The 13998-nt window shown below is 47.5% G+C and overlaps 1 long non-coding RNA gene across 1 annotated transcript; it reads right to left on the bottom strand.

The window, feature by feature from the left end:
• Nucleotides 1–314: 314 nt before the first annotated feature.
• LOC144734440 (uncharacterized) lies at nt 315–12230 on the bottom strand. Its single transcript, XR_013588515.1, has 2 exons — nt 3099–12230; nt 315–1630 (listed from the first exon to the last, which is right to left on the bottom strand). It is a non-coding gene; the product is annotated as an uncharacterized LOC144734440 (long non-coding RNA).
• Between the last annotated feature and the right edge of the window lie 1768 nt (nt 12231–13998).

The raw sequence follows: 13998 nt of genomic DNA, 5'->3' as shown, positions 1-13998 counted from the left end.
ATTCTCACGACGTTTCGAGAAGACAGCGTCTGAATTGACAAGCCCCAGGCTTGGAGCGACTATTTAAGCTGGGATGGAGGAGCGAAGAGCGCCTTGACAAAAGGATTTGCATATCAAGAGGAATTTTGCATATTTATTGGAAATGCAGATATGCGATTAGTACGACTTGTGAAATGCGTAGGAGGTTTGGAGAGGGGTTTAAAGCCATTATGCCCGTGCATTATGCAGGATTAGCAGCATCAAAGGGAGGGGATAGGGGTAACATTAATAAAGGGAAGGAGTGTTAGTAGTGTAATAAAGCTCGTTGAGGCGACTTCTGGAATTCGTCTTTTATTCAACTTATCTTACAGTTACTCCACGCTACTGCTAGGCAGAGTGAAGGGACAGATATAGAGAGAGAGACGCACTGCCACGTGGCAACTCGGAGCCCCGCTCCCGCGTGGCCTCCCCCCTCTGTTCGTTCCCGTTCTGACCACGTGTCGTTCATCTCCACCCCTATTTAATACCTGGGTCACCTGGTACGTTTCCGCCAATCCTCATTAGCCTGCATGGAATGTTCCAGGCTCCCTCGTTATCTCCCGGGACCACGCCCCTGACTCATCTCCCCATTGGCTGTGGCCAAGGCCAGCAGAACCAATCCTCATAGCTGTCATCTTTCCATCATGTCAGGGCCACGCCCCCAGGCTTCCCCCCATTGGCTGTAAACCAGGACCGGCAGAGCCAATCCCCATGACGAGTTGTGATACGTCAGTGAGCCGGATATATCCTCATATTACAATAGTATACTAGATATACTCTATAATAAGCTGAGTTACTAACAATAAGTAATACATTACAATTCTACGTCGCAAAAAATATAATATGCTTCCAGCTAAACTTTATTCTCTTACATCACACGAGTCTACACCGTACTATATAATGCCATAGACAAACCCAACATTAAATTATATACTGTATTGCTATAAACCACCTTATACGGGAAAATGTAGCGGAGCAAAAAATCCATTCCCTGCGGAGAATACAATGCCAGTGAGTGGAACGCGGTCTGAAAGTCACCGTAAACGTGAACACAATCAGTTAAGATCCGAAATGGTTTATTACGTCCTTCCAATGATTGCTGAGCCAGAATCCATCTTCTCGGTTGAAATTGTCTCTGTGTTTGTATATGTGGATAGCCTCATGAACGAATCTCTCATGGTAGCCAGATGGCTTGCAGAGAACCTTTGTCTTGGAGAAGTCAACATCATGTGAGCCCACTGAATTGTAACAGTGATCTGCCACGGCTGAGGTGTTTGTCCTACCGTGTTTCAAGTCTGCTTCATGTTCACGGATGCAGTCCGAGACATGTCGTTTGGTTTCTCCAATGTAACTGCTACCACAGAGGCAACTTAGTTTGTAGACGCCAGGGTACTGTACGTCTGGAACCACATCTTTTACAGACGGGATGCATTGGGCTCTATGGTACAGAGTCTTGATGCGGGAATTCTTCTGGGATGGATGGTGGTGGGAATCCGGTTTTAGGTAAACATCCGTATGGGTGGCTTTCCTGTAGACAGAGTGGCTCATTGAACCATCAGGTCTCCTTTTAATTAGGACATCCAAAAAGGGTAGGTCGTCTCTGTGACGAGGCCTTAAATATAGAGAGGGGGCGGAGAGAGGGAGGGAGCAGAGAAAACATTAGCATGTCAATGAGTGGACGACGACTCAGTACGGTACGCAAGCTTGAAAATTAAGAGAAAGACCCACTAAAATTAAATAACCTAGCAAAATATCGAAATGTAATGTAATGCAACACAGGAGAGTCGGTCAACACACAATTAACGCATAGCCTGGTTGATTACGTATTTCAAAGATTGCTAAGTTAGAATTTAAGTGTGAAAATTCCAAAGAGAGGACACAGGCAGAGAGAGAAAACAAAAGACCAGAGAGAGAGAAAAAAGATAAGCTTAAAACTTCCCCGTAGAAGTGGTTCAATCTTAATTTTGGAGCTTTCGTGACTGCAGGAATTATTCTTAGGTTCTTTCGAAACGTCGTATTATGCTATTATTTAATTTATTATTGTATCTTTATACGTGACTTTACCGAAAGAACCAAAGAATAATTCTCTTAGTATCTTTCACACGACGGTCAATGGTACAGTGTATAATAATACATAGTATAAAATTGTAATGCTTAATACAATGTACAAAGTAATATATAGTATCGTAATTGTATAGTGAATATACAGCAGTGTGATATACATTAGGGTGGGTAGAATAATACATAGTGTAATATTACAATGTATAAGGTGGTTTATAGCAATACAGTATATAATTTAATGTTGGGTTTTTATATTGCATTATATAGTACGGTGTAGACTCGTGTGATGTAAGAGAATAAAGTTTAGCTGGAAGCATATTATATTTTGCAACGTAGAATTGTAATGTATTACTTACTGTTAGTAACTCAGCTTATTATAGAGTATATTTAGTATACTGATGATACTATGTAGTTTATACTTTAGTTGTTTACGTGGTGGTTTAGTTACTGCAGCTACATACTATTAACACTCCTTTCCTTTATTAATGTTATCCCTATTCCCTCCCTTTGATGCTGCTAATCCTGCATAATGCACGGGCATAATGGCTTTAAACCCCTCTCCAAACCTCCTACGCATTTCACAAGTAGTACTAATCGCATATCTGCATTTCCCATAAATATGCTAAATTCCTCTTGATATGCAAATTATTTGTCAAGGCGCTCTTCGCCCCTCCATCCCAGCTTAAATAGTCGCTCCAAGCCTGGGGCTTGTCATTCAGACGCTGTCTTCTCGACAGACCTGTTCTCCACCTGAGGACGGCTGCTTGCGTTGTGGCCGAAACGTCGTGAGAATTTATTTTATCATGTTTTATTTTTATTATTTTATTATTTCCATTCTACGTGACTTTACCGAAAGAACCAAGGAGATGAATCCCTGCAGTCACGAAAGCTTTAAATCGAAATTCAATACAAAGGCGTTAATCGATATTTAATCAGATCGTGGCGGGTGATGGGATCGCAGGAGAATCGTCACTCGCTTCATACCCCTGTGACTCACACCTGTGACTCGCGAAACTCACCTGTAGCTCACGACTCGCACCTGTGACTCGCATCTGTGTCTTGCGACTCGTACCTGCGTCTCGCACCTGCGACTGGCGACTCGCACCTGCGACTCGCGCCGGTCAATGTTAACAGGCAGTCCGCAACACCGCATTTCCAATCTCCCCGCCAGGTGGCGACAAACTCCTGAGCTGCTGCCTGATGTCGATCTCAGCCAAAGCGGCTTGTTGGCTCGCGCTCACTTAACGGCTCCCCCTGCTCCTCCTCCTAGAACGTCCCAGCTTACAGCTCCACAGTCGTAATAACAAAAAACAATTATCATCACCAGCGTAAACGACAATTCAAGCAAAATGCCATCGCATCTCAACTGAAAACGAATTCGAGAGGCATTCCCATCCCTCTGTGTCAGCTGTCCCCGTGCTCCACACAGCCCTTGTCAATCGGCACCGTTTTGCAAACGGTGCATGAACAGTTTTATCTATGAGCACTGTTATCTATGAGCAGTTTTATTTATAAGCACTTTTATCTATGAGCACTTTTATCTATGAGCATTTTTATTTATGAGAACTTTGATAAATGAGCAGTTTTACCTATGAACAGTTTTATCTATGAGCAGTTTTATCTATGAGCACTTTTTTCTATAAGCAATGCTTTATATGAGCACTGTTATCTATGAGCACTTTTATCTATGAGCAGTTTTATCTATGATAATGGTTGTCTATGAGCAGTTTTATCTATGAACAGTTTTATCTATGATCACTGTTATCTATGAGCAGATTTATCTGTGAGCACTTTGATCTACGAGTAGTTTTACCGATGAGCAGTTTTATCTATGAGCAGTTTTATTTATAAGCACTTTTATCTATGAGCACTTTTATCTATGAGCATTTTTATTTATGAGAACTTTGATCTATGAGCAGTTTTACCTATGAGCAGTTTTATCTATGAGCCCTTTTATCGATGGGGACCAGAATACAAACATGATGGGAAAATAAGAATCGTTTTTTTTGCCCCCTTTATGGCAATAAGGGAAAATGTTCAAACAATGCTTCTATTATAATTATCAGAAGCTCGCTCGTTTGCATGTTGTTGCACAAGTCTGCATGTGTGTGTGTGGTTAATGCAGATGTTGATGCCTTGTTGCAAAAAAGGTAGTACCATGGTGTTTGAACATCTGAAATACAACCTCCCGTTTCTACGATTATTCTGGAGAGAAAGGGAGTTCGATTCCCACTCATGGCCAACACCAGTGGTGATCATCTGAACCGATCATGGGTCTCACCCTAGGTTAACTCAGCCTCAAATGAGGCGGTGTGTAAACATCGTCACTGGAGAGACAAAGGTGGCCGGGCGTGGTGCTGGCCACCCACCCCCACGTGTGCTGTTCCGTCCTTCATAGGTGCTACTAGCTAACACCACATGCCTCAACGGTCGGTTAAGGCAACACGGGGGACCTTTGCCTGGTGTGTAGCTGGCTGTGTGTCAGTTTATGTCCGTGGTCTGTTTTAGTGAGTGCTGTGTGCCTCTCTGTTCGTGCGTGCGAGGGGCGAGTAACTCACCCACCACCTTAACCGCATTCGTTAATACAAAGACAGCCATCCCCCTTATAGCCTTTAACAGACGTTTTGGGCAAGTGGCGTTAGCGAACAGCAACCTACAAACAACAAAACCAACACAAACTATACTGCCGGGCAAGGTCCACCGTGCTGCTCTACGGCGATAGCTCAGGGGTCGGCATCCTTACAAGGAGGAGGAAGAAGACAAGAGACGTTTTTGGGGGGTTTTTGTCTTTGACCAACATCGTTGGAGAGCCGCATCACAGCAGACCCGCTTGTGACATCAACACAGCAGTGGTGGGTAGACGACAACGACAACTACGACAACGACGACAACGACAACAACAATGACACATTATGACTCAAACTAAATGGGTGATGGAATAACCTGGTGTCGATTTCATTCAACCCCCCTTAGTTATTCTGTGGCTGTTGTCCGTTTTGTTGTCGCTACCAAGACAGTCCGCGGTGACCCCATTCCCTGCCATATTTAATCAATTATCTTCACGTTTAATTACGTTATAGGGTTCAGTTTGTCTTTTTAATTAACGGATGCTGCCCGCACGGAGGCAGCCAAAGAGCCGCAGGTTGCCCACCGATGTGATAGCCCAATGAAGTGGCTCATAATACAGGTTTATTTGGGGGTTAGATCGTGTGAACACAAATACGTCGTTAAACCAGCCACCACCCGACACAGCCAATTTGTAAGGTTTGTCACGTAAACAGAACGTGCCAATTCGTTACTAGTGTTGTAACGCAATTTACGACTCCGAGGCAGGTTGCTGTTAGTGGCTCATGCCACGTTTTTAAGGGCTTACGCTAGGTTGTTAAGGACTTACGCCGAACCAAAACCCCCCTAGCCAATAACTCTCCAGGGGACAGGTACTGGGATCTCTATACCCCGGCTAACCCGGCTCTCCACCCTGCCCCGGGCCAGGACCACCCCCAACCTCAACTGGTCATGCGGAGTAGCCTCCCCTAGCCTCGTGTGAGGATCAACTATCCGAGTCACCACTCCTATCCCCGACGAACCCCTGTTACATCCCGGGTCCCCCTTTAAATACCCCTCTGGGGGCATGACGTCACAGTCCTCCACGGCCCGCCTGACGTCACGTTCCGCGACGCCACTCTCTCCGAGGGCGCGCGTGTAGTGATGTCACCCACTACACCTCTACACTAGTACAGCACTAACCGGTGTGTTGGAGAGTAAATCCACAACATTTACACTGTGAGTACGACGTTTTGTCAGTAGTTACAACCATCATCATCATGCGACGGCCATTTAGAATCAACATCACGTGTTTCGAGGATTAGCTGCTGCTATAAATTTCCACACGATGATGATGAGCCACTTCAATTCTGTCAGCTTCCACTTCCATGGTGAACTGGATGGATGGGTTTTGGAGTTTAAATGACTTCGAAATTCTTTAAGTGTATCTTTGCCATGTGGCCAGACCACCAATGTGTCATCCACATATCAAAACCAAGCAGGTTTTTGCGTGCTTGAAGCTATTGCTTTTGTTTCAAAATCTTCCATGTACAAATTCGCTGTCACAGGAGACAAAGGAAAGCCCATTGCTGCTGCTTCCTTTTGTTTTTAGAAGCACCTTTCGACAAGAAATAGGTGTTCTTTAGACGGTGTTCAGCTAATATTGGGATATATTTGGTTAAACCTTTGTTCGTTACCAGAGTATTGAATAACTCGTTGACCGGAACCCTGGTGAACAGAGAAGTCACATCAAAATTTACGAGAATATTGTTAGGGTTAAGCTTAATATCTTTAATTATATTTACGAGATGTTCAGAGTTTTAGATGAAGGAAGAGGTCCTACCGATGTAGGGCTGTATTTATTTTGTTACGTATTGTGCTAATTTGTATATGGCATAGCCTATTGTACAGCAACCTACAAACAACAAAACGAACACAATTTATACTGCCGGGTAAGGTCCATCGAGCTGCACTACGGCGATAGCTCAGGGGTCGGCATCCTTACAAGGAGGAGGAGGAAGACGATACGTTTTTGGGGGGGTTTTGTCTTTGAATAACGTAGTTGGAAAGCCGCATCACAGCAGAGCCGCTTGTGACACCAACACAGCAGTGGTGGGTAGACGACGACAACAACAACGATGACAACAACAACAAAGACGACGACAACAATGACAAAGACAACGACAACAACGACAACAACGACAACAACAATAACGACAACAACAATTACACATTGTGACTCAAACTAAATGGGTGATGGAATAACCTGGTGTCGATTTCGTTTAAACCCCCTTAGTTATTCTGTGGCTGTTGTCCGTTGTGTTGTCGCTACCAAGACAGTCCACGGTGACCCCATTCCCTGCCATATTTAATCAATTATCTTCACGTTTAATTACGTTTTAGGGTTCAGTTTGTCTTTTTAATTAACGGATGCTGCCCGCACGGAGGCAGCCACTTCAGTTCTGTCAGCTTCCACTTCCATGGTGAACTGGATGGATGGTTTTTACGAGTTGAGATGATTTAGAAATTCGTTAAGTGTATCTTTGCCATGTGGCCAGACCACCAATGTGTCATCCACATATCAAAACCAAGCAGGTTTTAGTGTGTTTTGTGAGGGCTGATGGTCCCCATCTCCTCCTCTCACCGTACCTCCTCCCCTTCTTCCCGCCGCGCTGCCGCCGCTCGGGTCATTGGCCTCGCCGCCCCCGCGTCCTCTCTGTGGGGTATGACTCGGGGCTGCCCTACCACGTGCACGCGCTAAAAATAGCTATATGACTGACCCCGTGCGTACCCGTACAAGTCTACCGTCGCCCACCACGTGTATGCGCTAAAAAATTAACCAGTAAAAACAAAGTTTTTCACTATAAATCCTTTATATGCGTGGCATCGGTTTTATTTTATTATTCTTTTCTGTTTTTCTTGAGTAAGTGTTTCATTTTTATCACATTGGTATTTTAAATTAAATATGAATTTTTTTTTCCCTAAAAAGTGGAACATTTTGGGAAAAAAATTTCACGAAAATAAATTGTCACGCACAACGAGTCTGTGTGCAAAATGTCAGCTCGATTGGATCACGGGAAGTGGGTTAAAAAACGACCGAAAGATTTGCACGGTCGTAAGCGCGCAAGCAAGCAAGTTAACTTAATATAAAGGATTTAAAAATAGCGCAGCTGTGGCGCGGGTGCTGGCGCAGGTAATGAGTTACTGCGCAGCCTCACTCGCCCCCACGCTCAATTTACTAGGTAATGTTCGCGCGTCAATCCCCGGTGCAAACGCGCATGGGCGAGCCCATACACGTGGGTACAGGTGATCGTGTTGATGAGGATATTCGCGCGTTAATTCCCAGGACCACGGCGAACTATTGATGACAATACTCGCGCGTAAATTCGTTATGCAAACGAGCGCGGCACAAGCACAACGACAATCGAATCGAGGGTAAGGTTTGCGCGTTAATACGTCGTTCACACCTGCACGCCACGAACGTCCGTGATCGTTTATCAGTGAATGCGCGCCAATCGTCGCACTTATGCATGTGTAGTGGTGATACGCGCTGGATGTATATGTCGTGTGCCAGCGCGTATGTACGGGTGTGTGTGTGGTGACGCGCGCTGACGGGGAGGAGCAGGCGTCAGTGCGCGGGTGGGGGTAGTGCTGCTGATTGGCTGTGTGCCGGTGACGCGCCCAGAGGGAGTGATCGGGTAGCAGCGCGGTGTGATTAGTCGGAGAGTGGAAACACGCGCTGAGCGGAACCGGATCGTGGGGATAGCGCGTGGGGATTGGGTAACGGAGGAGCGGTGCCGACGTTGAGGTCCGCATCCGCTCCGTCTCCCGGGAAGAAGGGGTATATAAGGTGATGCACAGAGGAGCAAGGGGCAGAAGTGGAACCATCTAAGAATGAAGACGAAAGGGAGTTCGATTCCCACTCATGGCCAACACCAGTGGTGATCATCTGAACCGATCATGGGTCTCACCCTAGGTTAACTCAGCCTCAAATGAGGCGGTGTGTAAACATCGTCACTGGAGAGACAAAGGTGGCCGGGCGTGGTGCTGGCCACCCACCCCCACGTGTGCTGTTCCGTCCTTCATAGGTGCTACTAGCTAACACCACATGCCTCAACGGTCGGTTAAGGCAACACGGGGGACCTTTGCCTGGTGTGTAGCTGGCTGTGTGTCAGTTTATGTCCGTGGTCTGTTTTAGTGAGTGCTGTGTGCCTCTCTGTTCGTGCGTGCGAGGGGCGAGTAACTCACCCACCACCTTAACCGCATTCGTTAATACAAAGACAGCCATCCCCCTTATAGCCTTTAACAGACGTTTTGGGCAAGTGGCGTTAGCGAACAGCAACCTACAAACAACAAAACCAACACAAACTATACTGCCGGGCAAGGTCCACCGTGCTGCTCTACGGCGATAGCTCAGGGGTCGGCATCCTTACAAGGAGGAGGAAGAAGACAAGAGACGTTTTTGGGGGGTTTTTGTCTTTGACCAACATCGTTGGAGAGCCGCATCACAGCAGACCCGCTTGTGACATCAACACAGCAGTGGTGGGTAGACGACAACGACAACTACGACAACGACGACAACGACAACAACAATGACACATTATGACTCAAACTAAATGGGTGATGGAATAACCTGGTGTCGATTTCATTCAACCCCCCTTAGTTATTCTGTGGCTGTTGTCCGTTTTGTTGTCGCTACCAAGACAGTCCGCGGTGACCCCATTCCCTGCCATATTTAATCAATTATCTTCACGTTTAATTACGTTATAGGGTTCAGTTTGTCTTTTTAATTAACGGATGCTGCCCGCACGGAGGCAGCCAAAGAGCCGCAGGTTGCCCACCGATGTGATAGCCCAATGAAGTGGCTCATAATACAGGTTTATTTGGGGGTTAGATCGTGTGAACACAAATACGTCGTTAAACCAGCCACCACCCGACACAGCCAATTTGTAAGGTTTGTCACGTAAACAGAACGTGCCAATTCGTTACTAGTGTTGTAACGCAATTTACGACTCCGAGGCAGGTTGCTGTTAGTGGCTCATGCCACGTTTTTAAGGGCTTACGCTAGGTTGTTAAGGACTTACGCCGAACCAAAACCCCCCTAGCCAATAACTCTCCAGGGGACAGGTACTGGGATCTCTATACCCCGGCTAACCCGGCTCTCCACCCTGCCCCGGGCCAGGACCACCCCCAACCTCAACTGGTCATGCGGAGTAGCCTCCCCTAGCCTCGTGTGAGGATCAACTATCCGAGTCACCACTCCTATCCCCGACGAACCCCTGTTACATCCCGGGTCCCCCTTTAAATACCCCTCTGGGGGCATGACGTCACAGTCCTCCACGGCCCGCCTGACGTCACGTTCCGCGACGCCACTCTCTCCGAGGGCGCGCGTGTAGTGATGTCACCCACTACACCTCTACACTAGTACAGCACTAACCGGTGTGTTGGAGAGTAAATCCACAACATTTACACTGTGAGTACGACGTTTTGTCAGTAGTTACAACCATCATCATCATGCGACGGCCATTTAGAATCAACATCACGTGTTTCGAGGATTAGCTGCTGCTATAAATTTCCACACGATGATGATGAGCCACTTCAATTCTGTCAGCTTCCACTTCCATGGTGAACTGGATGGATGGGTTTTGGAGTTTAAATGACTTCGAAATTCTTTAAGTGTATCTTTGCCATGTGGCCAGACCACCAATGTGTCATCCACATATCAAAACCAAGCAGGTTTTTGCGTGCTTGAAGCTATTGCTTTTGTTTCAAAATCTTCCATGTACAAATTCGCTGTCACAGGAGACAAAGGAAAGCCCATTGCTGCTGCTTCCTTTTGTTTTTAGAAGCACCTTTCGACAAGAAATAGGTGTTCTTTAGACGGTGTTCAGCTAATATTGGGATATATTTGGTTAAACCTTTGTTCGTTACCAGAGTATTGAATAACTCGTTGACCGGAACCCTGGTGAACAGAGAAGTCACATCAAAATTTACGAGAATATTGTTAGGGTTAAGCTTAATATCTTTAATTATATTTACGAGATGTTCAGAGTTTTAGATGAAGGAAGAGGTCCTACCGATGTAGGGCTGTATTTATTTTGTTACGTATTGTGCTAATTTGTATATGGCATAGCCTATTGTACAGCAACCTACAAACAACAAAACGAACACAATTTATACTGCCGGGTAAGGTCCATCGAGCTGCACTACGGCGATAGCTCAGGGGTCGGCATCCTTACAAGGAGGAGGAGGAAGACGATACGTTTTTGGGGGGGTTTTGTCTTTGAATAACGTAGTTGGAAAGCCGCATCACAGCAGAGCCGCTTGTGACACCAACACAGCAGTGGTGGGTAGACGACGACAACAACAACGATGACAACAACAACAAAGACGACGACAACAATGACAAAGACAACGACAACAACGACAACAACGACAACAACAATAACGACAACAACAATTACACATTGTGACTCAAACTAAATGGGTGATGGAATAACCTGGTGTCGATTTCGTTTAAACCCCCTTAGTTATTCTGTGGCTGTTGTCCGTTGTGTTGTCGCTACCAAGACAGTCCACGGTGACCCCATTCCCTGCCATATTTAATCAATTATCTTCACGTTTAATTACGTTTTAGGGTTCAGTTTGTCTTTTTAATTAACGGATGCTGCCCGCACGGAGGCAGCCACTTCAGTTCTGTCAGCTTCCACTTCCATGGTGAACTGGATGGATGGTTTTTACGAGTTGAGATGATTTAGAAATTCGTTAAGTGTATCTTTGCCATGTGGCCAGACCACCAATGTGTCATCCACATATCAAAACCAAGCAGGTTTTAGTGTGTTTTGTGAGGGCTGATGGTCCCCATCTCCTCCTCTCACCGTACCTCCTCCCCTTCTTCCCGCCGCGCTGCCGCCGCTCGGGTCATTGGCCTCGCCGCCCCCGCGTCCTCTCTGTGGGGTATGACTCGGGGCTGCCCTACCACGTGCACGCGCTAAAAATAGCTATATGACTGACCCCGTGCGTACCCGTACAAGTCTACCGTCGCCCACCACGTGTATGCGCTAAAAAATTAACCAGTAAAAACAAAGTTTTTCACTATAAATCCTTTATATGCGTGGCATCGGTTTTATTTTATTATTCTTTTCTGTTTTTCTTGAGTAAGTGTTTCATTTTTATCACATTGGTATTTTAAATTAAATATGAATTTTTTTTTCCCTAAAAAGTGGAACATTTTGGGAAAAAAATTTCACGAAAATAAATTGTCACGCACAACGAGTCTGTGTGCAAAATGTCAGCTCGATTGGATCACGGGAAGTGGGTTAAAAAACGACCGAAAGATTTGCACGGTCGTAAGCGCGCAAGCAAGCAAGTTAACTTAATATAAAGGATTTAAAAATAGCGCAGCTGTGGCGCGGGTGCTGGCGCAGGTAATGAGTTACTGCGCAGCCTCACTCGCCCCCACGCTCAATTTACTAGGTAATGTTCGCGCGTCAATCCCCGGTGCAAACGCGCATGGGCGAGCCCATACACGTGGGTACAGGTGATCGTGTTGATGAGGATATTCGCGCGTTAATTCCCAGGACCACGGCGAACTATTGATGACAATACTCGCGCGTAAACTCGTTATGCAAACGAGCGCGGCACAAGCACAACGACAATCGAATCGAGGGTAAGGTTTGCGCGTTAATACGTCGTTCACACCTGCACGCCACGAACGTCCGTGATCGTTTATCAGTGAATGCGCGCCAATCGTCGCACTTATGCATGTGTAGTGGTGATACGCGCTGGATGTATATGTCGTGTGCCAGCGCGTATGTACGGGTGTGTGTGTGGTGACGCGCGCTGACGGGGAGGAGCAGGCGTCAGTGCGCGGGTGGGGGTAGTGCTGCTGATTGGCTGTGTGCCGGTGACGCGCCCAGAGGGAGTGATCGGGTAGCAGCGCGGTGTGATTAGTCGGAGAGTGGAAACACGCGCTGAGCGGAACCGGATCGTGGGGATAGCGCGTGGGGATTGGGTAACGGAGGAGCGGTGCCGACGTTGAGGTCCGCATCCGCTCCGTCTCCCGGGAAGAAGGGGTATATAAGGTGATGCACAGAGGAGCAAGGGGCAGAAGTGGAACCATCTAAGAATGAAGACGAAGGTGTAGAGATAGAGCCCGGAGAGGAGAGAAATGGAGAGTAGAAGAGAGTAAGGTATAGTGTGTAGCCAGCGAGATAGAAAGGTCTACACGAGCTGAGTAATGTATAGTGTGTAGCCAGCGAGATAGAAAGGTCTACACGAGCTGAGTAATGTATAGTGTGTAGCCAGCGAGATAGAAAGGTCTACACGAGCTGAGTAATGTATAGTGTGTAGCCAGCGAGATAGAACGGTCTGCACGAGCCGAGTATGCATATGGTGTAGCCAGCGAGAGAGAACGGTCTGCACGAGCCGAGTATGCATACGGTGTAGCCAGCGAGAGAGAACGGTCTGCACGAGCCGAGTATGCATACGGTGTAGCCAGCGAGAGAGAACGGTCTGCACGAGCCGAGTATGCATACGGTGTAGCCAGCGAGAGAGAGGCAAAGTCTACACGAGGCGAGAGAGGAGAGTGTAGCAGAGGCGCAGAGTCTACACGAGGCGAGAGAGGAGTGTAGCCGAGGCGCGGAGGCTACACGAGGCACAGAGAGCCGGCAGCACAGAATCCTGAGTCAAGAGAAGTGCGGTGTGAAGAAGAGAGGCCACGCGTTGTATTGTTACAAGTCAAGATTTAATAAAAGAAGTGTGTTCCCGTCAAGGAGTTTCCTGCCGTCATTTTCCAATACTTCATCTGGCGTCAGAAGTGAAACGGGCTTCCAAGTATGGAGACGAGGAAGACCCGTAGGACCCACGGGATTGACCGCGAGGAAGACCTGGACGACTCGGAGCCGCTGGTGGCGGGGGGTGAGGAAGAGGACTTGCCCACGCTGCAGGGTCCGTCGACGGCGCCGGCCGAGCGACCGGGGACAGACGCCGGGCTTCGTGAGGCGCACTCCCGACTGGCGGAGCTGCTGCTCGCCGCCGCGTCCATCTTGGCGGAGATCAGCTCGTCGGGAGGAGCGGGGACGGTGGGGGACATTTTACAAGGTCGCCCCGCAGATTCCCGCCAAAACGAATGGGGGATTCCCGCCATTGCGCCTGGGCCTACTTTTGGCGGGAACGGCGAGCGCCACGTGGTGGTGGGTTCCCAAGCGCGCGCATCGACGTCATCAGCGCGCGAGGGGGTCCGCCATCTTACGTCTGCTGCTGGAGCCGCCATCTTAGACACCGACGGACAGGCGGAGAGGAACCACGAGGGGGATGACTTCATTTTTCAGCAGCGTCTGCCCACGTTGTCAGCCTTCAAGGCGGAAGGCGGAG

The sequence above is a fragment of the Lampetra planeri genome, chromosome 51 (assembly GCF_965212315.1).
Source record: "Lampetra planeri chromosome 51, kcLamPlan1.2.h2, whole genome shotgun sequence".
NCBI classification, from domain to species: domain Eukaryota; kingdom Metazoa; phylum Chordata; class Hyperoartia; order Petromyzontiformes; family Petromyzontidae; genus Lampetra; species Lampetra planeri.
Note: the sequence above shows the minus strand (reverse complement) of the source record. Positions and strands in the feature narration are given on the sequence as shown.